The 26,596-nt window shown below is 37.3% G+C and overlaps 1 pseudogene; it reads right to left on the bottom strand.

The window, feature by feature from the left end:
- LOC100948043 overlaps positions 1 to 26,047 on the bottom strand; it is a 103,795-nt pseudogene extending 77,748 nt beyond the window's left edge.
- Positions 26,048 to 26,596: the final 549 nt, after the last annotated feature.

The raw sequence follows: 26,596 nt of genomic DNA, 5'->3' as shown, positions 1-26,596 counted from the left end.
GGGGACAGCTTGAGGCTCTGTCTCAGAAAAAAAAAAAAAAAAAAAAAAGATAGAAGAAAGTTTCGGTCACCTTTAAGAAGAAATATATTTTAGAAGAAATCTCATATAGCTTAGAAACACATGGGCAGATATTCAATTAACCCATAATTTAATATCAAAATTTAAAATGTTCATTAAAAGATTAGATCATCATGGTTTTCACGTATAATATTTAAGGAAACCCTAGTTATTAGTTTTGAGAGGATTAATATAAGATTCTACAGTGAGAAATTTTTTTCTACTGGTTTCCTTCTAGATTAAGAAGTAGCAGTCTGCTCGAGAATCCTTGAGGTCCTGGTATATGGGAGAGAGAGATTGAGTAACACAGAGGGTCTTTCATGGAAGAAGCCCTATGGGTTTCAGTTTGGTCAACTGCAGGGAGCGCTAGTAGAATCACAGCTTCTGTCATAGCTCATTTTGAGGTTTAACTTGCCCTTTGCATCGTAACAAGTTGTCTTAAAGACTTCTGCTCACCTCTGACAACTTGATTAAATTAGACACCTCTGGAGGTTTGTGGCCTTGCCTATCATAAAGGCTGTGTAGGAACTTAACTTTTTTTTTTTTTTAATTGAATGGTAACTATGTACATTAATGCATTTCTGGGGTACAGTGTGGGGTTTTCACATGCAATCTGAAATACTTCCATCAAACTGGTCAACACAGCCTTCACGTCATTTTCTCAGTTATTGCTTTAAAACGTTCACATTCTACTCTTAGATTCACCTGTACCCCTATAAGATAAACCTCAGAAGTGATCCCTCCAAACCCCCTCCCTAGGAACTTAACTTTTTTAAAGTAACTTAATAGAACACAAGATTGTAAGACAACAATATTAATATAAGGAGATTCTAACACCAAAAGAAAGTGTAACTTCAGCCAATGAAATATAAAAAGCCAGTTATAGGTGACAAAGTCAGTAGTAGAAGACAGAAACCTTTAATTGCCATTTGGGTAAATATTATATGGATTCAGGACTATCATAACAGATAACCCCCCTACCACTTACCAAATTCAATGTGCATTCCTGTACCCCAAGTCACCTTTTCTCCATAATGTTTACTGGGTAAAACTAAAATCTTCTCCAATACTAAAATGTAAACTTTGATTCTCTGAATTCTTTCCCTAAACTCCTACTGCCTTTTATATTCAGTATCACACAGATTTGCACCTGACAGTTCTCTGCTTCTAATATAGGTGCTATTTCATTTCATCCCAAGCCACCCTGTGAGTGGTAAAGGAGGGGCCCCGTTATTTACCTTATCTTCTCATTGTGCCAAGTGAACTACTGGTTAAACAGTTCTCAGTGTTATTGATCAGTTGTACTTGAACTAAACACATGTTCACATGACTGGGATCTAAAGAGCCATCAACTCAACAAAAGCTTTTAAAGGTTTACCACAGTGACAAGACAAAAATGGCCTAAATTCAGAAAACTAATCACCCTTATCTTCAGTTCTAAAGAAATCTATTACTGGAGTTTCCTGATCCTGGAAAGGTAAACAGCAAGCGAGTGTTAGTGTCATTTCTAAACAGCATGGGGGATAAACCTCTGTACAAATTACCATCAATAGGCACAACGGGAGAGCAGAAACAGAAAGACTCATTTTCCTCGATTTGACTAGTTCAAATAAGTTTCTCTGCATAGAGCAATACGTGTGGTTGTCTAGTTGAAATGAAAATTTCAAATGCCCCTTGCTTCGTCACCATTCAAAAGAGATATTAGAATCTATACTGTTTTATATCTGCTCTCCCCAAACTTTTGCACGTATGTGTGCATGCTTGTGCACCTGCCAGTCCCCAAAACTAACTCCATTTCTACAGGTGTAGCTTGCCTTGCTGCACTTCGTTTCATTGTGCTTCCCAAATATTGTGTTTTTACAAAGTGAAGTTTTGCGGGAGCGTTATGTTGAGCCAACCTTTCAGCACCATTTTCTCATGTTGTTTGTTTCACGTCAGATTTTGATCGTCTTGAACTATCTCAAACTTTTTCATTATTATTATATCTATTGTGGTGATCCGGGATGGGTTATCTTTGTTATTACTACTATAGTTGGGCACCACAAACCATGCTGAGATAAGATGGTGAACTTAATCGATAAATATTATCTGTGCTCTGACTGCTCCACAGACTCCTTTCTCCATCTCCTCAGCTTCCTCATGCCATGAGAAACAACAATAATGAAATTAGGCCCGTTGATAACCCTGAAATGGCCTCTAAATGTTCAAGTGAAAGGAATAGTCCCACCTCTCTTACATTAAATCAAAAGCTAGAAATGATTAAGCTTGGTGCAGAGGCATGTTGAATGCGGAGACAGATTGAAAGCTAGGCCTCTTGCCCCAAACAATTAGCCAAGTTGGGAAGGCAAAGGGAAAGCTCTTGAAAGAAATTAGAAGTACTACTCCAGGGAATGCATGAATGATAAGAAAGCAAAACAGCCTTGTTACTGATATAGAATTTAGTGGTCTAGGCAGAAGATTAAACCAGTTGCATCATTCCCTTAAGCCAAAGCCCAACACAAAGCAAGGCCTTAACTCTTTTCATTTCCATAAAAGCTAATAGAGGTGATGAAGCTATAGAAGAAAAATACGAAGCTAGAAATAGTTGTTTTATGAGGTTCAGGGAAGGAAGAGCCTTAATTTAACATAACAACATAACGTAACATAACATAGCAAAACATAACCATGCAAGGTGAGCAGCAAGTCGGCAAGTACTGATGTAGAAGCTGGAACAAATTATCCAAAATATCTAGCTAAAATCATTGATGACAGTGGCTACACTAAACAATATATTTTCTTTTCTTTCTTTCTTTCTTTTTTTTTTTTTTTTGTAAGAAGGAATCTCTCTCTATTGCCTTAGATAGAGTGCGATGCTTCTTAGCTACCTCAAATGCCTGAGTTCTAGTGATTCTCCTGCCTCAGCCTCCTGAGCAGCAAGGCCTACAGGTGCCCACCATGTCTGGCTAGCTTCTTAAATTTATTTTTAGTAGAGAAGGGAGTCTTGCTCTTGCTCTCTCAAACTCCTGAGCTCAAGCAATCTACTGCCCCAGCCTCCCAGAGTGTAAACAATGGGTTTTCAATGTAGACGAAACAGCCTTATATGTACGTATTAGCAACATTATCATCTAGGATTTGTATGGCTGGAGAAGAGAAATCAATGCCTGGTTTCAAAGCTCCAAATGACCAGCTGACATTCATCTTAGAGCCTAATGCAGCTGGTTACTCTTTAAGTTGAAGCCAATGTTCATTTGCCGTTATAAAAATCCTAGGGTTTTAACAATTATACTAAATGTACCCTGTCTGTTCTCTGGAAAGGGAACAACAAAACACGTTGGTTTATAGCATAGTTTACTGAATGTTTTAAGCCACTATTGAGTTTTACTGATCAGAAAAAAAACAAGGATTCCTTTCAAAATATGACTGATCATTGATAATGCATCTTGTTACCCAAGAGATCTGATGGAGACAAACAAGAAGATGGCTACTGTTCATACCTGCTAACACAACATCCATTCTGTAGCCCATGGCTCACAGAATGATTTCAACTTTCAAGCTTTATTATTTAGGGAATATATTTTATAATAGCATAGCTGCCATAACAAGGAATTTTTCTGATGGATCTGGGCAAAGGAAGTTTGAAACCTCCTAGAAAGGATTAACCAATCTAAATATCATTAAGAATATTTATAATTAATGGGAGAATGTCAAAATGTCAACTTTAACAGGAGATTGGAAGAAGTTAATTCCAGCCTTTGTAGATGACTTTGAGGGGTTTAACACTTCCATGGAGGAAGTTAGCACAAAAGTGGTGAGAATAGTAAAAAAACTAGAATTAGAACTGAAGCTTGAAGCTGTGATTGAATTGCCGCAATCTCATGATAAAACTTGAATAGATAAGGAGTTGCTTTGTAAGGATGATCAAAAAAATTGGTTTCTTGAGATGGGATCTATTTTTGGTGAAGATGATATGAATATTGTTGAAATGACAACAAAAGGTTTGGAATATTACATAAATTTTGTTGAAACAGCAGAGGACAAGGTTTGAGATGATTGACTCCGTTCTTAAGGAAGTGGGTAAATTGCTATCAAATTGCTCAAAACAGAGAAATTTGTTATGAACATAAGATCATCTGGCAAACTTGACTCCTGTCTTTTTTTTTTAATTGGCACAACCCTCCCATGTTTTAGCAACCACTGCGCTATTCCGTCAACAGCCATCAGCATCAAGGTAGTACCCTCCACCAGCAAAAAGATTATGACTGGCTGAAGGCTTAGATTTTTAGCATTTTTTAAGCAATAAAGTATTTAAAAATCAAGGTATTTATATTGTACTTTTAGACATAATGGTATGGCACACTTTATGAGCTATAGGACAGCATAAACATATTTTTAAAATGTACTTGGAAATAAAAATACATTATGTAACTCACTTTACACAATGAAAAAGATATCCAGTGATGGTCTGGAACCAAATATCTCTGAGATATGCTTATGTTCTCCAGACTCTGGGTTCCAAGCTAGCTAGTCTTTGATATTTTTTCCTAAAAGCATATCAAAAGGTCTCTAGCTGGGACTAAATATTGCCTCTATTTTGTGAGCCATCTTGGTATTGCTGCCTTTACCTACAATCTAGATGGATTTTCTGAATATTAGACTTATTCATAAATGAGGATTCAACCTTCCAAAAACTAGATGCCTTGTCTGTGTTACTAAGGCTTTATGGAATCCTCCTGTTTTTGAGATGATGTGGAGATTGTGATTCAGGTACCTTGAATGCCAGCCTTTAGCTCTCAGCGTGAGGAAGGATTAAGGGACTGGGCTCCACAGTCACCTGGCTGGACTTGGCCCTCTGACCAACAAGGGCATGGTGGACAAGGTGCTTCTTCTGTTTAGTCTCAGAATTTTAATCTATAAAATGGATTTTAACAAAGTGAAGATTGAATGAGATAATCATTTAATATGTTTAGACTAATGCCAGGCACATAATTGTTTCTTATTTCAATTTTTGTGTGAAGATTTATGTGAGGACAAAAATGGTGGGGCTATGGTAAATCCCATCAGGGAGCAATTCACTTCAAGTAGGTGGGAAGGAGGTAGCATCTAAGACCAATCCTTAGTCAACAAAGCCTAAGATTACAGTCCCATAGTTCTAAATAACTATAGCACAATCAGAAGAGGGATGTTTTTTGTTTGTTTGTTTGTTTAACCAAAGAAAGAGAGGCTAGTAGAGGAAGAGGCTTCTATTAAGAAGCTCTCATTAAGCTAAACTAGAAAAGAGTAGAAATGCTGGCAGCTAGTTTAGGATCAAGGGTAAGTGCACTTTTAAAAAATGGAATAAGTACTTGGAATATCTAAAGAGAGTTGCTAACGATGTCCTCTGAAAACTATTGAAGGAACCCATGATGGCTAGTAGTAATCCATGGGGCAAGCAGTACTTAACCCTTCTTGAACCAGGGGTCTGCAAACTTATTCTGTAAAGGGCCAGACAGTAAATATTTTCGGTTTTGTGGGCCATTTAATCTCTGTTCTAACAACTTAATTTTGCCATGGCAATGTAAAGGCAGCTATGGCGTTAGGTAAGCAAATAAGCATGGCTGTGTTTCAGTAAAACTTTATTTATAAAAAAAGGCAGCCACTAAATGTGGCTGACTAGAAATAATATTTTAACCCTTTCTTTAGAACAATGACAAGTATTATTATTATTATTATTGTTTATTAAATGCTTACTATATGCCAGGCATTGTACTGGCATACTTTCTAATTTTAATTATCTTATTTTCTCACAGCTCTGTAAGGAATATATCTTTAGTGTGACTGTTTTTTACAGGAAATGGGCTCAGAAAGTTTATTTTGCTTAGGGTCACACAGCTAATCAGTGACAGGCAGGAGTTATGCCTGGCTGTTTGGCTCTAGAGACTGAATGAGCTGCCTCCTAAGGGGGATGGGGAGGGGCAGTATTCTAACTAACTGCTCATCTGCATCTTTTCCTAAAGAGATATCCTGTCAGTGGCAAAGTTTTGCTGGATTCTGACTTACCTGTTATAATAGGTATGCATGCGGCCCTATTTGCCTTGGCTACCATGTGTGCACTCAAACACCCTGACTCCCTGGCTTTAACAGCCCCAAAGGCCCTGCTGAATCTAGATCTTGCCTAGCAATCCAGTTCCATAGTGAACTCTCCCCTTCTCTCTGCATTCCATCTCACCAGTTTTCCTCCTTTTCTGTGACATTCTGCTGATTGCCTGAGGCATTTGCACATGGTGTTTCCACTGCCCTCCCCTTCTCTTCCATGGACTTCTTATCTCTGATTCGTCCTTCAAATCTTGCTTCACTAACCCTGCCTCCACAGAAGCCCCCCAACCTAGCAGCCTGTAACCTTCTTTTAGAGGACACTGCATAGGTTTACAATTTTACCTTAGTTTTGTTTAAATAAATCTTAATATCTAATAGAATATTTATAAATTAATAATAGAAAGGCTCACTGTCAGCTATGACTTTTTTTTTTCAAAAATTATAAAAATAGGGCGGCACCTATGGCTCAGTGAGTAGGGCAATGGCCCCATATACCGAGGGTGGCGGGTTCAAACCCAGCCCCAGCCAAACTGCAACAACAACAACAACAAAAACAAAATAGCCAGGCATTGTGGTGGGCACCTGCAGTCCCAGCTACTACCGCCTAAGCCCAAGAGCTGGAGGTTGCTGTGAGCTGTAATGCCATGGCACTCTACCAAGGGCAACAAAGTGAGACAGAGTCTCACTTAATATATATTAAAAAATATGAAAATAAAACTACCCATATCTATAGTCCCATTTTGGAGGACTACTTACTGATTTAACAGATATTGTGACAATATTATTTGATCTGAAATATTTCCAACCAAAGCAACACTTCACACATATTTCACAAACCCAGCTGTCCATCCCTGGAGTAAATAACATTTGTTTGTGAGAAAAAGCAAATACAGACAAGAAGCTAAGTAATTAAGAATTTATTATAAGTGCTTAGGTTTCTCCAAAACAAACTCTCAATTGCCTTCTTGACTCAAAAATTCTGAACATCACCTTCTACTGTCCTTCTCTTGAGACTCAACAAAGGACACATCATAATAATATTTTACTAAAGGACATGTAGTTTTTCTATGTGAAATGGCAGGTTATACCTTTTTAATTGTCTTTAGTTTTCATAGCTTAAAAAACAACTATTATTTAAAGACATTGATATATTTAAAACAAGCCCTACATCTGCTACATATTCAGAAGGCTTACAATTGTTTTTGCAAAGGCAAATTCTTTTCACCTTTGTAGGCTTTTAAGGAAATATAAAAAATTGAGTGTAAAAAAGACCAGCACTCCTAGAACTTCCACAGGGAAGGCAGAAGAAGCTGCCAGTTCCTAGTAAATAAAGTCTACTGTGATATTGCTTACTGCTTCTTGGGAAGAAACTTTCTTGTGTCCATTTTTATTATAGGGAACAAGAGGTCATTCCAGGATAGTATACACTTAAGAAAATGTTATCAATATAAAATCAAGTGTAAAAATTAGAAATCATGTAAAAATTTAGTGTAAATAATGGCATAAACAAAGTATAATGTGCAAAAATGAAAATAGTTGTAACATGAGCATAGAAGTTTTGTGGAGAGTCTTTCCTTTACAAATTTAATATGTTAATACTATATTGTTGGGAAAAGCATAAAAGATCTTCTCTTCTATAGATTTCTTTCTTATTTTTCTCTCATACTTGTAAGAAAAGCAGACTGCAAGACACCTAAAGATTTATCTTAACTTTTTCCATGGTTTTTTTTTTTTTTTTTTTTTCAGTTTTTGACCAGGGCTGGGTTTGAACCCACCACCTCTGGCATATGGGGCCGGCACCCTACTCCTTTGAGCTACAGGCACCTCCCAATTTTTTTCATGTTTTTCATTAATAGTTTATTTTAGATTAATATGAGGGTATGTACAATTAGGTTACATTGTTTCTTAATTTTTTTTTAAGATAGTTTCACTATTGCCCTGGGTAGAGTGCTATCTCTTCTATAGATTTCAAACTCACCATGGATATGACTTATTATTTGATTTTGTGGCCTTTGAGTATGGCTTATCAAAGGCTGTCAATAAAAATTTTGTCAGAAACAAAATCAAAATGTTTCCCACTTTGGAAAAAGTAGGATCATTTGAATCATTGGGAACAAAGTGAATAGAAACAATAACTTCATCTCTTTTGGATTGTGGGATCTTTTTATGTGTTCTACATGGTAGCTCAGTAACCAACAAAACTTTTTGAAGTAAAGAGTTCCTTAAAAATGTTTCTGATTGGCTTCAGTAAGTGAAAGGAATGAAGTAACAAAGCTACTCTTTGAAATCCAGTGGATACTGTCACAATTGGAAAAGGAGCAAGTTTGGTCACCCTAAAGAGATAAATTCATTTAGATGAGATGTAGACTAAAGCTTCATATCTTCTGAAGATGTAATATAGACAAATATATGAAGAAAAGGTGGAGTCTTCTCTAGAACATGTCTTCAATCAAGATTCCTCCCTTCTTATAGCAGCAAGATAAGTATTAATAATGCCAGGTTTGAGGAAACAATGAAGGCATATTTTTTATTTCTAAACATATTTTTATACAAATTTTCAAATACATAGCAGTTAAAAGAATTTCACAATGAACACTTATAGACCTCTTATCTAGATTCTGCCATTAACTTTTTCCTATACTTTACTACATATTTGCCTATTCATAGAGCTATGTCTATCCATACAGCCATCAATCATCTCATATTTTAGTGCAACTGCAAGTTCAACATATGAATATTCAACTAGAACTTAATTAATGTTCCAATAGTTTTCTTCTTTTGAAATAAAATTTACACATGGCAAAATCCAAAGTTCTCAAGTGTATACCCACAGTTTTGACAAATGCAGGCATCTGGGTATCAAAATATAAAACAGTACATCACTCTATAAAGTTTCTCATTCTTCTTCTAAAGCAATAATCATCCCCATCTGTCTGTAAGACAAAGATTAGGACTTTTCCTAGAAATTCATACTTTTACCTTTTCTAAAAATCCATATTAATGAAATCGTAAAATAGTCATTTTTTGTATATTATCTCTGACATTCAGGGATAATGCTTTTGAAATTCACCATGTTATTGTGTGTAACAACATTATTTTATCTTTTTATAGTTGGGTAGTATATTCTATTACATGAATACACCAGTGTATTGACATCTCAGCCATTTCTCCTTTGGGGCTACAATGAATAATACTACTATGAATATTGACAGATAACTTATTTAATGGATGTACATTTTCACTTCCCTTGGGTAAAAATGTAATTACTTGGTCACAGGGTTAATTAATGTGAGATTTTTTAAGAAAGGGACATATGTTTTTCCAAACTGATTCTACCATTCTATGTTCCCACCAAAAATTTATGCAAATTGTATTTATTTCATATTTTCATAAATATTCAGTGTTGCCAATCTTTGAAAGTTGGATGTCTATTTGAATATAAATGACTAATTTAGGTTCTTACCTCATCACACCTGATACAAAAAATAACTCAAAATAGATTATAGTTCTAAGTGTGAAGGTTAAAACTATAAAACTTTTAGGAAAAACTATTTTTGGTCTTGGGTTAGACAAAGGTTTCTCAGATAGAATACCTAATAGCATTCTACAATACCTAGAAAAGCATGACCTATAAACAAACAAAAAACTTTTAAAAACCTGAATTCATCAAAATAACAAATTACTATGCTTAAAAAGACAACATTTAAAAACTGAGATGAGCCACAGACTTGTAGAAAATATCTACAAATCATTTACCTGATAAAGAACTTGTGTCCAGAATATATAAAGAACACTAATAACTCAATGATAACAAGGTAAGTTGCCCCATATAGAAAATGAGAGGAAAGTGGGCAGAGTGAGAAGGCCAAATAGAAATCATATCAAGTATTTTCTGTGACCACAGTGAAATAAAACTAGAAATCAATGATAAGAGGAACATAGGAAACTGCACAAATACATAGAAATTAAACAGCACGTCCTTGAATGACCTGTGGGTCACTGAAGTTATTGAAAAGAGCATTTTAAAATTTCTAGAAATAAATGAAAATGAAAACATGACATACCAAAACCTGTGGGATACAGTAAAAGCAATAAAAAGAGGAAAGCTTATACAATCAAATATCTACATCCAAAAAGCAGAAACGCTTCAAATAATCAGCCTAATGATGCATCACAAAGAACTAGAAAAACAAAAGCAAACCAAATTCAAAATTAGTAGAAAAAAGAAATAAAAAGATCAGAGCAGAAATAAGTGAAAAACCAAAATTAAGAAAACAATACAAAAGATAAAATACACAAAAAAGTATAATCAAAAATAAGTTAGGATAGACTTCAAAACAACTAAAAGAGTGGAATTGGAATGTTACTTAACACAAAGAAATGTCAAGTGTTAAGAGATGGAGACCCCAATTACCCTGATCTGATTAACTCACAGTGTGTGCCTGTACCAAAATATCACATGCATCTTATGAAAATATACAGTTATGTACGTATACTAATTAAAAATAAAGATAAAAAATTTTAAATGAGAAAATAATGTGAATATATTGCTTCAAAGAAGGACCCAACGTTCATCACAAAGTGAGTAGAAAAACAATACAAAGTGTACCTGTATTCATGTTGTGGAAGACTTTTCAGCAATACAGATGAGTGAACTACTGATCATATAGGTACAAGATAGATGACTCAAGAATATTATGGTAAGTAAAAGAAGCTAGGGCTGAAAGGCTCTATGTTGAATGATTGCATTTATAACCAAATGGCAAAAAAAAAGGCAAATCTGTAGAGGTAGAAAGTAGATTAGTGGTTGTCTGGAACTGTGGGTGGGAATAAAAATAACTAAAATTGATGTGAGGAATATTTTTAAGATGATGAAGTCTCCTAACATTGGATTTTGGTGATGGTTGCGCAACTCTAAATTTACTCAAAATTGTTGAAGCTTACATTTGAAATGGGCCAATTTTATGGTATGTAAATTACACCTCAATAAAACTATTTTAAAAAAATTAAAATGTTTCCACAGAAAAAGCCCTATGTGTCCAGATGGCTCCCCTGCAAATTCTACCAAACATTTGAGAAAAAATGCCACCAATATTACAAAAAATCTCAGGAAGAATAGAAACATAGAAAATACTGTCAAAATAAGCCTTTTGTAGATCTGCAGAACTTTAGTACCCACTTTGAAAAGAGTATAACAAGAAGGGGAAACTGCAGGACGATTTTATAAATGTGGATATGAAATGCCTACACTAAAATTTAGCAAATTAATTCCAACATTATGTGAAAAGTAAAAATATCACCATTGAGGTGGGCTTATGTTGAGTAGTAACTATAAATCATGCTGTGTTTTTGAGTAGGTAAAAAAATAAAATAAAATTCAATATCCCTTTATGACAAATGAGAAAGACTTCTTATCAAATGAATAATAGAAGTTGTTTTTAAACTGTTAAAAGGCATCTCTAAAATTTATATAAAAAAACATAGTGCTTAATGCTGAAATATTGAAAGGCAAGCAACTGAAGCTCGAAAGGAGATGGGTATACCTAGTGTTATCATTTCTATTTAACATTGCTCTAGAGTTTATAGCTGATGATGTGAGTCCAGAAAAGAAATAAAGGGTACAGATAAAGATATAAATGAGGGAAGATTGGAAAACTGACATTATTCACAAATGATTGTATAGGTAGATTTAATAAAATAAATAAATAATGATTGTATAGGTAGAAAAATCAGGAATGTATAAAGTGTTAGAATTAAGTTAGGAATTTATCAAGAACACTAGATAGATTAAAAAATCAGTATATAGAATGAGCATCAGTAATATGTAGTGTTATTGTAGATCAGTGACCAATTAGAAGATGGACTGTAAAAATAATAGCATTTCACAGGGGAAGAGTTTCCAGTGAAATCCAGGAAACATGCCAGACAAATGGCAAAAGAATTTTGACACTAATAAATGATACCAATTATAATAGTAAAGATTTCAAGGCACCTTGAAATTTCAAGCCAGAACAGACAACAGTTAGCAGAATTAGATTCAGCAGGACTTTGGGTATCAGACTATCAAATGAAACTGGGAACTGGATTTATACATTGCAAATAAAAATGACTTAATATATAAACAAGGAAAAAAAAGATTAAGGAGATAAAAGAAAATTAATATGCATTCTAGATATAAAAAGTTTAAAGGATAGATTAAATAACAGATAAAATAGATTAAGAAAGATATAGTTATGTAGTATTCCAAGATGGATATCTTTGTTTTCTAAAATGTCACATAAAGAAATGGAGTGAGTGATGGAAAATATTAAAAGGAAGTTAAGACACATGAGCCAGGAGGAGGAATTCTAGAATGGGGAACGTACTTTAGAAGAGATGGTACTTGAGGACTTTTCAGAACACTCGAAAGACATTGGCACTAAGGTACAGACATGGATGGATATTACGAAAATATTTCTGAGTGAGCAAAATATCAAGTCACAGATACATACGTGACTAGTATGGTTTAATTTCACATGTAGAAACTTTAAAAGTGGCAAAACTAAAGATGGAAAATCTAGGGATTCCATTAGGAATCATAAAACTATTTAGAAAAGCACCAGGCATGGTAGTTTACACTTATACTTCTAGCACTCTGGGAGGCTGAGGCATGTGGATTGACTGAATTCAAGAGTTGGAGACCAGCCTGAGCAAGAGTGGATTCTGTCTCTACTAAAATTAGAAAAACTAGCCGGGGTTTGTGATGGGCTCCCCAGCTACTTGGGAGGCTGCAGGAAGAGGATCGCTTAAGCCTAAGAGTTTGAGGTTGCTGTAAGCTATGATGTGACAGGACTCTACCAAGGGTGACAAAGTGAGACTCTTTCTAAATCAAACAAAAAACCAAAAATATCGATAAAAGCAATAGAGTGGAAGAAGCACTTCAGTACAGTCATGCCCTTTGTGTGGTAAAGGGGAAATAAGAACAACCCACAGGGGTTGTTTGCTGTTTGTTTTAGGGAATGAGCAATGTTCTATATATGAAGCGAACTGATAGACAAATGACTATTTGCATTGTTATTTATCTCTATACCCTTCACAAACATGTGACCAGGTTCAGGCAGCTCACAAAAAAAGAAAATGCAAGTTACTTTCTAAAATACAAACACAGAGTTAGTGTTCTGCAGGGTACAAAATACAAATTAAAATAATTAGCAAGTGTTTTTCACCTATTACATTTAGATAAAAACCTTAAAATGTGATAATACAGAATTGACCAAAGTGCTGGGGAACAGACATGCATACTTGGTTGGCCAAAGCATAAGTTGATTCAAACACTTCATAGAGTGTCCGGTACTATGGTTTAAAACACCAAGAAATTTACAACTCACAGGTGTCCACCATGGAGGCTGATGAAATATGATGGATACATACAATGTAACACTATGTAGTCACTAAAAATAATGAAGTAGGTCTATGTGTACTGATAGATAATGACCTCAAATCTTAGCCATTGAGAACAGCAAGATACAGAATTGTGAATTTACAGTATGTGCCTATTTACGTGAAAAGGTAAACATACATATTTTTAATGTTCAGTCAGAAAGGATAGTCATAGAAACGAAATAAAAAGCTAGTAAAGATGACTAACCCTGGGGATCAGCAGGACCTTGGTTCTTTTCATCTCTTTTTAACCTTCTGTATATTTCATCATACACAATAATTACCCGTCAATTGAAAATAAGAATTTTATACAAAGATTCACATATGTCCAAGAGTGTAACATGAGAACAGTCACGTTTGTCTCAGTCACTGTAGCAATACCCTCTATATTTGGAAGTTATTTATAACCAAAGTAATAATTGAAAATCGCTTAACAAAAGTAGGTTTTTGTTTTGTCCGTATTTCACACTTCTCAAGTGTTATCATCAGGAAGAAAAACCTAATGCATGAAATTTCTAGTGCTTCCTGGGTTTATCTTGCTCAGAAATAATAGAGAAAAAAAATGCTGTTTCAAACATTAAAAAATAAAGGTTGCTGAATCTTTCCTTTGAAATGGATAAATATAAAAGCAAACAATAGCAATGATTTTAAGATACCTATTCTGGGATCCCCCTCTCTAAAATCGGGTATGTTATTTAATTTCACTTTTTATCAGTTGTTCATTTGGGGTCAAACTTTCTACAGTTCCATAATGGAAATTGCCACTCTATTTTCAGAGGCGCAGATGGTGGAAAAACGTTTCACAAGTAAACCATTTTATTTGAGTGGAACTGAATTAGCTTTTCCAACCCACAATTTCCGAATACGATGTCAGAAATGAAATACAGCCTTCTACACCTTAGTGATGTGGCTCTGGGAAAAATCATGCCATCACTCAGAAATACAGTCTCTTCTGCAAAATGAGGGCCCCAATGCCTTTGTTGTAGTGTTGTGAGGCTTAAATCACATGGCACAGTCCTTTGAAAGGAAATTGAGGCTGTCTGGCACATCTTGCTCCCCCCTACGCACACATACACACAACCCTGGATACTTCTTAGCATCACTGGACAGACTCTAAAAGCACTAATGTCCGAGTCTCACAGAGACCAATCAAATCAACATCTCTGGCCCTGGGCTCTGGCATCTGGATTTTCCCAAGTTCCCTGGGTGATTCACAGATGCAGTTATAGTTGAGAGCCACCCATTAATACCCTACCAATTCCCATCATATCCTCTAATTAAAGATACTGGTGTTTTTGGGTTTTTTTTTTAATGTTTTTTGATACTGGCATTTTTATTGATAAAACACCCGTGAAGTTGTGAAGATCCGCAAGCCAACACACGGAGCAATCATCCACTGGTAGCAGATGTGTGTGTTTGACTTAAGAAACAACTGCCTACGCTAACCTGTGCAAAGCCGCCTTATCAGCCTCTGGCTGCGTCGTAGGTAGAAGTGACATTTTAAGAGAAGAGAAAGAAGAGGCGTAGGTGGAAAGGAACTTGTATTTTAAAAGCAGAAAATCTGCTGTTGTTTTAATGTAGGAGAAAAGACATAACAAACGAGCATCCCATAGGTATCTGCTGTTGCAGGTCAAATCAAGCCTACCCTGCCATGCTTTTTCCCATCACAACGACAGCGACTCTTTCAATTTGCTACCTGCCCTCTCCTCCCAGACTCACTTGGAACTCTCACTTTCCCTTTACTTGCCATTTTTGTCCACAGTATATAGTTTACCAATTATTTTTTTAATTGACTGTATATTTGCATTAGAATATGAACGCCAGGAGAGTAGCTCTAAGGCCCCAGCTATCTTTTACAACATTGAATTTTCTTCCTAAACTTCTCTACAATAAGAGACCTACCCCTAAGGCAAGAACTTTTGCTTAATAAAGAGAGATTATGCCATGTATCCAAGAACGTAAACTAGAGGACAGTAAAGTATCTTGGATCAATAATTTAAAAAATAAAAATAATAATGTGCTCTTCTCAATTACAGTATTTGCACATATGAGCCATTCTTTCCCATATGTTGGCCTGTTTGGATTAAAAAAAAAAATTCTTTCCCCAATTCTGCTGGGTCTTCCAAAATATTTTCTTGGGCCATTCCTTAGAGATCACTACTACAAACTGATCTCTAATTCTCTGGTATGGCTTAGATTCCTTTCTTTAATAATTGGATTCTGCCGCTGTTTTCTAGCCTTCAGCATTTCCTCCAAAACTAAGTCAGCTTGTAACAATATGAAATAAAGCTTGTCCTCCTTTTATCTTTACTTTCTTTAGTGCTACCAAAATCTTATTTACTCCTAGAGGCTACAACAAAGTATCCTTTCCTGTTGTTATAGGAGAAATCACATCTGCGGGTTGTGTAACCTTAAGCAGAGCAACATGTCATTCCTCTACTAAAAGGAGAGCTTGACCTTGCTCAAGAGAACTCTGTACATAGCCTAGTATTCTCCTATTAACCTGCGTATATGACTTTGGCCAAGCAACTTCACTGTATGGACCTCTCGGTTCTAAAGCTCACTCAAATATGAACCAAGTCCACAACAATTTTTTTCCTCTATGTTCATGATTGTTTTATAAAAATAAATTTGTTGGCTTGGCGCCTGTGGCTCAAGCGGCTAAGGCGCCAGCCACATACACCTAAGGTGGTAGGTTCGAATCCCCAGCCCGGGCCCACCAAACAACAATGATGGCTGCAACCAAAAAATGGCCAGGCGTTGTGGTGGGCGCCTGTAGTCCCAGCTACTTGGGAGGCTGAGGCAGGAGACTTGCTTGAGCCCAGGAGTTGGAGGTTGCTGTGAGCATGATGCCATGGCACTCTACCCAGGGGGATAGCTTGAGGCTCCATCTCAAAAAAAAAAAAATAAAATAAAATAAATTTGTTTAATGTAAATCAATTAGTAAACTTGCTGAACTTGGTAGGCACAAACATCAGCTTGAACGTTCGGCCAGGGGTGCTTTGAAACCCTCTCTGTAGAAGGCAAAATTTCCCTCTCTAGACAACCTCTCCAATGGTCCAATAGGTTTGTAAAGTCATTTTTTCTGTAATAAAAGTGGATTCCTAGGTTTTCACATTAGACCCAACATAGGGCTACTTCTCTGCTCCCCACATTTGAGGCTGGCTGAGGTTTGATAAGTACCATCACAGATAGATCAGCACAGCTCACTGTTTGCACCAGCCCTGGAAACATCTTTTCTAGTTAGTCAGCAGGCAAGCCCCGGTCATTGTGAAGTAGTCTGAACATCACCCCTGGCTTTTCCACTCCTCTTTCTATCCTATCTCCTACACTGATCTGGCCAGAGTTGTTAGTAGTTCTTTCTTGGATAACAAACATCTTCTGTCTATCACGGTACAATCCAAATGATGACCCAGCTCTACAGCACATGACTTGGGTTTAGGAGATGCACTATCCCACTTGATTAAAATCTTTTCAAGACTTTCCAAACCTGGCTACCATGTTTTGCACTCACCTCCATCCAGCCTCAGGTTTGTGGACTTCTCCAAGTTAAAGACAGATCCCAGACTTTCTGTCCCTCCCCTAACCCAGGGGGACACATTTCAAGCTCTCCAAAGGATTAGTGCCCCCCTCTATCTGGGAACAGCTCTGGGGGAACCTAAAAGGCTCAGCACTCTTCAAACTAGACTGAGATGCCAGTCTTCCTCTTGCAGACACCCTAATATTTAGTTGTGGTGCCCCACTCCTTTGGCATAGAGAGAGGAAGCAGTCCTTTCCCTTCCTACTGAAGAGACAACTGTCAGTATTATTCAAAGGATATTTTCTTCACCAAATCTACTTTTGAATGTCTCATCTTCCCTTAGCTGTGTTGTTGGAGTGATTGATGGTGGCTGAACTGGGTTTCCATGTCTAGCAAATTCTATGGGGTTAGATTTAGCACTTTCCATTACTATACGGAAAAAACTTTTCATGCCTTAGAATTTTAGCTGAAATTCCAAGATAATAGAAAATATACCCATTTTGCTGTATATCACAATCTTTTCTTTTGCACATAAATCTTTTTTCCTTTTTAATGCTTAAAGGATACTTGGGAACTTAGAATTGCTCACTTTGTTATTGAGTGAACTCAGGAAAATAATTATTCTCTCTGAATCTCAGTCCATTATATATAAAATGAGTTAGTATGAAATTACCTGACATGGTAATTATGAGATCAAAGGAGATAATCTGTGGGAATTCTAGGTAAACTTTTTAGTGCTATTCAAAGATTAGTTAGTATGTTTAATATAACCTGAGTAAAGTAGAAATTAAAGGCAGTTATTAAAGTGATTCAGGATAAAATGTCTACCAATAGGCAATGTAGAACACACACCCCTTAATAACGTCTGAAGAATGCAGATAACACCACATACCTCAGCCCTCAACCTACATTGTTAGATGAATCCTAAAGTGCTTTAAAATTCATTTACAGCACAGAAGGAGGAGGAGAAAAAAGAAAGGAGAAGAAAGAGGGGATAAGAAGATGAATTATTAAAGAAAGGAGAAAAAAACATGACCATAAAATGCTTATTATGACTACACAAAACCCCTTCTCTTGGCTTCCCTCTTGCCCTAGCATCTCTTAAAATATTTCTTTCCAAAATGCTAAAACTGCCGTATATTTTTCACTTACAGTTTTCCAGCCCTCTCATACATTTGCTTTTCTGTCTCTCCAAAAATTGAGATGAAGGCTGGGTCTTTATATTCTGCAGCTCTTGCAATGCATGGCAGAGGGTTAAGTCTACAGGTGACACTTAGTAAATGAATTAAGATATAGTTAATAAATGTGTCTTCATTTGCCTTCATTCAAATCAAAGTGTGACACAAACTTAGGTTGAGAAACCTCAAGGTAAATTAATTCCTGTAGCAGATTTGATGAATTCTATACAAGATGGTAAAATGCTTTTAAAAATATGCAGATTGGATAAAGACCTAATATAAATGATCCCAGCCAACTATGTGTTGACATAGGAGCCTATGAGAGTCTTGATTCTTGCATTAAAACTGGAAACACTATGTGATATTTTTGTACTTCTGTTTCTGTATCAGCAATTAAGGGGAAATAAAGCATATTATTTACATATACACACAAATATCTGCCAAAAGCAAGTAGCTGTGTCTCTATTTATATGAGAAATTTTTTCAAAACCAGAAAAACTCACTACTTTTTGGTCTAGTCTTGATTTGTGTTAGTCACTCATTCTTGCCTCCTTTGAAGCAGAGGCCATGATTTGTGTTTGTTAAAATGTGAATTCCTCAATGTGCAGGGTGATAAACCATTAAAAAAATGTTAAACCAATATAAGCGTGTGAGAAATTACTGTGAATCAGAGAGTATGCTACCAGTTTTCAGTTTTCATCTTTTACCTCTTAAAATTATAAGAAACCTGAAAAATAGCCACAATAGACCTTGAGGAACTAGGTTCAGAGAAGGTTAATTAATTATCCCAAGAATACACAAATCTTACTGATTGTTTACATCTGTTTTCCAATCACCGTTCCATCTTGCATCCCCAGACCAACTTAAGTGAGTCAAATGAATGCTGGCCATTGACATTCTGCTTCTGTGTGAGAGGGAAGAAAAGAGTAAGACAGGGAATGAGGCTAAAAAGTGATGAATTTCCATTGGGGCCTAGTCTATCCCTTAGTATCTTCCCTCACATTTGCCTTTTAGGCCACTTAAACTGTGTAGTTATCTCCTCTACAGGGCTTGAAAATCTAGTTCTTGGCCCCCAGAAGAGAATACCATTATAGCAAGTGCAGGGGGTCATGGCAGGCACTAAGGTGGGAGGAGGGAAGCCTAAAAAACAAGAGTTTTAAAGACTGGAGAATAAAGAAGAGGCCAGCAGTGGTGGATCAGCTCATTCACATACTGTAGTCAGAATTAAGTCTTGGACACCATAGACAAAAGGGAGGAGCATGTGTGACCAAGGAGCTTTTCGTGGTTCTCCTTAGAAGATAATCTTCTGGCTGAGTGCCTGTGGCTCAAGTGGCTAAGGCGCCAGCCACGTACACCCAAGGTGGCAGGTTTGAATCCAGCCCGGGCCCGCCAAAAACAATGACAGCTGCAACCAAAAAATAGCCAGGCGTTGTGGCGGACGCTCACAGGAGACTCGCTTGAGCCCAGGAGTTGGAGGTTGCTGTGAGCTGTGATTCCATAGCACTCTACCCAGGGGGACAGCTTGAGGCTCCTATCTCAAAAAAAAAAAAAAAAAATTAAAAAAACCAAACAAAAAAAAAAAGGAGATAATCTTCCAGTGGCTTTCTATTTTCTAGTTATCCCACATCATCCTTCATCTCTGACCTCTCTAAATGTCCATGTGACTTTCCTCTCTCCTTTTCCCTCTTACCTTGATTGGATGTCCTTTCCTTTGTCTCTCCATCTGTAACCTCCTCAGTCCTCACTTTCTTCACTTTCTGCTTTCTCTACTCCTGGCTTTTCTTTTACTGGTCACAAAATGGAATTCTGTATCAATAACAGCAGCTGCCCTTACCACTGACATTTATGAGGTATCTATTATACCTCAAACATTTTATCAGAATTATCTTTAATTCTCACAACTCTCAATGGTAGATGTGGTCATTCGCATTTTGCAAATGAAGAAACTGGGAGTTGAAAACTCATCTAACCAAAGCCATCCAAGTAAAATGGTCAGAATCATGATGTGCACCCAAGTTTCTCTCTCTTTCTCTCTCTCTCTTCTTTTTTTTTTTTTTTTTGTAGTTTTTGGCAGGGGCTGGGCTTGAACCCACCACCTCTAGTATATGGGGCCAGCGCCCTACTCCTTTGAGCCACAGGTGCTGCCCTTTTAAAACAACTTTTTGAGATGTCATTCACAAATGATCAGAGCTGTAGTGCAACCATCAGTACAATCAATTTTAGAACATTTTCACCACCCCCCAAAAAACCCTGCACCCCTTAGCCATCACCTCCCAGTTCCCCCATCCCTCCAGCCTTAAGTAATCATGAATCTTCTCTCTGTCTCTATAGATGTGCCTGTTCTGGACATTTCATATAAAATAATCATAAAACATATGGTTTTTGTGACCACCACTTTCATTTATCATAATGTTGTCAAGATTCATTCACGTTGTAGCACGTGTCCTGACCACATTCATTTTTATGACTGAATAATATTTCATTGTACCCATTGGGGGGGGGGCAGGGCTGAATTTGAACCTACTACCTCTGGTATATAGGGCCAGCACCCTACTCCTTTGAGTCACAGGCACCGCATTCCCCTATTGTATCCGTTTTGTTTATCCATTCATCCAGTGATGGATATTCAGGTTGTGCTGCTAGGAGTATTTATATATAAATTTTTGTGTGGACATGTTTTTTATTTCTCTTGGATATACTTTTAGGATTAGAATTGCTGGGTCATATGACAACTATGCTCAACTTTTAAAAATCTGTCAGAATGTTTTCCAAAGTGGCTGCACCAATTTATATTTCCACTAGCAGTATATGAGAATTCCAATTTCTCTGCATCCTTACCAGTACTTGTTATTACCTGTCTTTTTGATTATGCAGAATCTTAACTAATCTACCATCCTAGTGTTTTAAAGTGGTATCTAAATAGGGTTTCTACTTGCATTTCCCTGGTGTCTAATCCTAGGCTTTTCTTGAAGTGCATCTCAAAATAGTTATTATAGTTATTGAATTCAGGGTTAAAATCCTGGATCTTAAAATAGTTTAAAACCAGTAGATAGAAAAAGGAGCTGGCAAATACACATTAAGCTGATATAAATGTGTATGCATGTGTGTGTACATGCATGTCTATACATGGTTTTATATGTGTGTGTATATATGTCTCAGAACTATTGAAAGTATAGGTTCCTGGGTTAAACTGCTTGATGTCAAATGCAGGCACTGTCATATAATACCTGAGTAACCTGAAGCAAGACACTTAATTGCTCCACTTTCATTTTCCCTATGTGTAGGTGGGGACATACCTGCACAACACGCTTACCGTAGTGCCAGCTGGACAGTTTATTTATAAGTATTAGCCCAGTATTTCTGTATTTATTGACTTCTTTACACTAAGGGGATGTTTCCTGTATTGTGCTATTAAAAATCTCAATGAATTATATATTTCATGTATGTACATACTATTTGTTTCTGAAGATTTCCAGCCAATATTTTGATTTAGGCTTTACTAGATCCCTCCTCCTAGATCAATGTCCCTCTTTACCTAATTGCCCACCTCATCCTTCAGAATACTACTGAAAATTCTCCATGCCAACAGAAAATGATAAGAAAAAAAGATTGTAAAATAACATCATCAGCTTTCATAGCAAATACATCCCATTCGATACAGCACCAAGAAAGGTCCAACCCAACTAAAAGCAGAGGAGCCTGTGACAGTGTGTGCCCTTGAAGGGCAGCAAAACTCGCCTGCCTTTCTCCTCCACAGCCTCCTGATTTAGGCCTGGCACTCCTCGCTCATCAAACCTGGGAGCAGCAGAAATAAGCAGCGCAAATTGGCAGATAATGCACCTTATTTCCATGTAGAAGCAGGTGCATTTTCCTCTGGATAAGTGGCGCGATGACACTGATCCACTCTGACAGGCCAGCTGATCTAAAATTACTCAGCACACATCGCCACTGGCTGGGGTAGCCTCTCCCAGGAGCTTATTCCAAACTCTTCAATCCCTCGGGTGCTAATTAAAATTTACTGGATAATATTTGCAAAGCTCAATGGCCCTAGTTACAGCAATTATCAGTTACTAAATGTTAGTGCCGGAGATGTCACCTGATGATTGGCTTTTTTATCCGAGAGGATTTTCCTCTTCCCCTCCCTGATTCTTTACTTTCACCTCTTCAAGAAACTGAATGCACTAATGTCTCAATTGGCTTTGCTGAAGGTGGGGTGAGGGAGAAGAATTCACCATCCTACACTTAAAAATTTCTTTTCTCATTGGAACACTGGTCACTGAGGAATCTGGGTTTTAAACCCAACCAACAGATCCCCACTCAGAAGCACGGGACTCTATTGGAGGCCCCCTCAGAGTCAGGACCCAGGAGTAAGGGCGCTTCTCACTCATCCACTTGCTCCAATGGCTGCATCAATTTACACAGGTCGGAAAGGGGCCTGACCAGCATCTGCTCGTCTTAACTTACTGCAAATGACTGCTCTTAAAATGGGAGGTGCTATTTCTTTCTTTCTTTTTTTTAGAGACATAGTCTCACTTCATTGCCCTCAGTAGAGTGCTGTGGCATCACAGCTCACAGCAACCTCTAGCTCTTGGGCTTAGGCAATTCTTTTGCCTCAGCCTCCCGAGCAGCTGGGACCACAGGCACCTGCCATAAAGCCCAGCTATTTTTTGTTGCAGTTTGGCCAGGGCCGAGTTTGAACCTGCCACCCTTAGTATATTAGGCTGGCGTCCTACTCACTGAGCCACAGGTGCCACCCTCTTTTTTTCTTTTTTTTTTTTTTTCTGAGACAGAGTCTCACTCTGTCACCCTGGGTAGAGTGTCATGGTGTCATAGCCCACAGCAACCTCAAACTCTAGGGCTCAAGTGATTCTCTTGCCTCAGCCTCCCAAGTAGCTGGGACTACAGGTGCTTGCCACACTGACCCGCTAATTTTTTCTTTTTTCTTTTCTTTTTTTCTGGTAGAAACCTGGTCTTCCTCAGGCTGGTCTCCAACTCCTGAGCTCAAGCAACCCACCTGCCTGGGCCTCCTAGAGTGTTAGGATTGTAGGCATGAACCACCACACCACGCCAAGCAGGAGGTGCTAATTTTATACAATGGAGATTAAATTAATTTCTGAAAATGCCTCTCAAAGGTGGTTGGGTTAAGGGCCACATGAGGAGTTAATTGTTACCAAGACAGGCAAATACATTTGCTGATTGAGTTCATAATGATGACCTTCCTTAAGCAGATACAATCCATGCTTAGACATAAAGTGGTCCATGCCGGGTCTGGTGGATCATGCCTATAATCCTAGCACTCTGGGAGGCCAATGCCAGTGGATTGCCTCAGCTCAACGGTTCAAGACCAGCCTGAGCCAGAGTGAGACCTCATCTCTAAAAATAACCAGATGTTGTGGTGGGCACTTGTAGTCCCAGCTACTTGGAGGGCTGAGGCAAAAGAATTGCTTAAGTCTAAGAGTTTGAGGTTGCTGAGAGTTGTGATGCCAGGCACTTTATGGAGAATGACAAAAAAAAGAAAAAGAAAAGAAAAGAAAAGAAAAGAAAGAAAGAAGATGGTCCAGATTCTTTTTATGTAAATGACCCTAAAATTAATGACAAACTTCTTCAAATTCTAATTCAGGATAAGCAGCAGAGCCATCACCAAACTCCATTTTCTGGGTCAGCAGCAGCTTTTGCCCTGTGTTCTTATACCAATGACAAATTTTTGCCAAGACACAATGTTCTCAATTGTTTATTTCCCGGGGAACATTTTTCCAGAGTTCTCTTGCGAAAGGAAGAGCACTAATAAGTCGTAGAACATCTACTATTATCCAGACATTAGTGAGTGGCTATTTTTTAAAAAGAGACATATGTTACTCTTTGCCTTGGCCCAAATATAATGCTGGCTCTTCCTTTCTCTTTTTAAATCAATCTCTTTTCAGAAGCAGAGGAAAAGATAACTGCCTGTTTTTTCACGATAGGGATATGCGCAGCAGCACCGTGAAAGAGTGGAAGAGAGACCAGACTTTATGACAGAAAACCCCAAGCTTATATTAAAACTCTTCTCTTCTTCAAACTCTGTGGTCTGCACAAAAATATTTAACAACCTGAGTTTCTATTTATCTCACTGGCTCAAAATTTAAAAATGCACGTGAAGGACCTTAGAAAGATGTGACCTCACATCTCTACTAGGATAGAGAAGGGAAGGCTTTTACTCCAATCAGGAGGTCGATAGCAGTGAAATATTTAAGATCTTCCCAAACCCCGTTGATGCTCATTGAGAGCAAATTGAAGGGTCACCAGGTTAAAAAGGCACAGTTAGGGGCATCCTACGGTAAATGATTATCATCAATAGTTTAAATAGTTTCTGTTCTTCATCCATAAGCTTTTCTGTAGAACCAAGCAGGTTAAAACCAATTTGCAACAATGGAATTATAGACCATTCCATTTCTTTCACTTTGCTTTTTATTTTCTTGCTTTATATACACACACACAAACACACACACATGCACACACACACATATATATACTGTACAATATTACATAGAACTTACATTCTTCTAAGACCCTAATATATTCCATATAAATTTTCAAAGGGATGTAATATATCTAGTAAATTCTAAAGGAGGCTTGTGGTCTAACTTATCTGATTTTTATATCATGTTAAATAGTTTTAGTGAGTATGCCCAATGCCTACTAAACCAAATAATAATTTAAAAAATTCTACAAAGAAGCAAACTCATTTGTACCATCAACAGCTATGTCTCCAGGCTGAGTTGGTGGTAAAACAATTTGCATGAGTCTTACCCTTATCACCACAGAATATTTTCTAAGTGTCAAACATTTGTTGAGAACTTCTGAGTATTGATCTACAAATCATTTCAAATACATGGAAAGCTGAAAGATGGGAGGGAGGGAGGAACTTGATCAGGTAAGAGTGTGAGGAAGAACACGGCAGGGCAAGGTAGCACCGCAGGCCTTTGAGCGGAAGAAATCATGGCCAGAATGTAGAGTGAAACGTGGGTATGGGAGGCAGAGATTAGATCGTACAGGGCTTGTAACTTCAGCCTTGTTCAAGTTCCCAGGAAGAAAGAAAAATAACTCAGATAATTTAATAAAGAGATCTTAATAAAAGAAATCCTTACAGATGTGTAGTCAGTAGTTAGAAAACAAACAAGGATTGAGATCCAGGCACTCAGAGAATAGCAATAACAGAAAGTGGACACCCCCACCCCACTCCTGCCCCCACAGGGAGAGGAGGAATTAAGCTACTAGAGTTCAGTGGTCCTGGGAGTATAGAGGGGAGGCTGCCCACATTGCTGGCAGTGAAGAAAAGCAGAACCAGAGGAGCAGCAGAAAAGAACCACCTCCCCACCCTCTCTCCTTATGCCTTGCCAAGGCATCCCATGCAATGTCCCACTTTGAACCCAGAGCAATGCAGAGAAGGCGAGAGAAACTCGAGGAGGAAGAGATGGCAAACAGAATAAGCAGCATATTCCATTTTGTATTTTGTAAGGAGAATGAGAAGCCTTTGAAAGATTTTAATTAAGAAAGTTAAGTGGTGGAATTGAACAGTTAGGTCTTTTCTCTTTTAGTTTTTTTGAGAAGACCACAGCATTTAAACACACATTTTCTTCAAATTAACATTCATTAGGTTAAAAGTTTTAGAAAACCTGAGATGCTTCAGGTTTATTGTAAATTTAAAAATGAGTGGAAAAAGAATATCAAGACTGAAGGCAAATTTGGATACTCCATTAATAACCACAAATGACACTGTAAGACCCTGTGGGTGGTTCACAATGCTTAGGGCTTGAAGAATGGCCATGAACTCCAGCACTGGCATGTCGAAGATGGGAAGATGGGAGTTTTAGTTTATGTTGCCTAAGGAGTTAGTTTTGCAAGTTTTCATCAAAGGATTTGTGAAAGCTCAGATGTTTCCTGTTTTTGACAATGAGAGTTACAAAAATTGCTCCCCCCCCCCTTTGTGGAGTGGTGTTTTTAGCATTTGTTAAAAGGAAAAAAAGAGAGAGATTCTTCAAAGCCATTTAGGTTCCACAGAGATTGGTTGATTTTCTGCTCAAGTTAATGTCTATGCCACCATTTATGTAAAATTGAGATCTGAGAGCATTTTGAGAAAAATTTTAGACCTTTTAATGTAAAAAAAAAAAAAACACTATATGGTGCATATTTGATGAGTAAAGCAACCTCGAAGAATCCAGGGAGTTTTCTAAATCAGTGATTCTGATATCTTGCTATATATTATACACTATCTAGGGATATTTTTAAATCACAAATTCTCAAGGCTCCTGAAAACCAACTGAAACAAAATCTAACTAAGACCCAGGGCTTTGCCATTTTAAAAATTTCCCTCTGGGATCTTAATATGCAGCCA

This window comes from Otolemur garnettii, unplaced genomic scaffold (genome assembly GCF_000181295.1).
Source record: "Otolemur garnettii isolate 467f Iridium unplaced genomic scaffold, OtoGar3 scaffold00006, whole genome shotgun sequence".
NCBI classification, from domain to species: Eukaryota; Metazoa; Chordata; class Mammalia; order Primates; family Galagidae; genus Otolemur; species Otolemur garnettii.
This window is presented reverse-complemented; position numbering and strand designations above follow the sequence as displayed.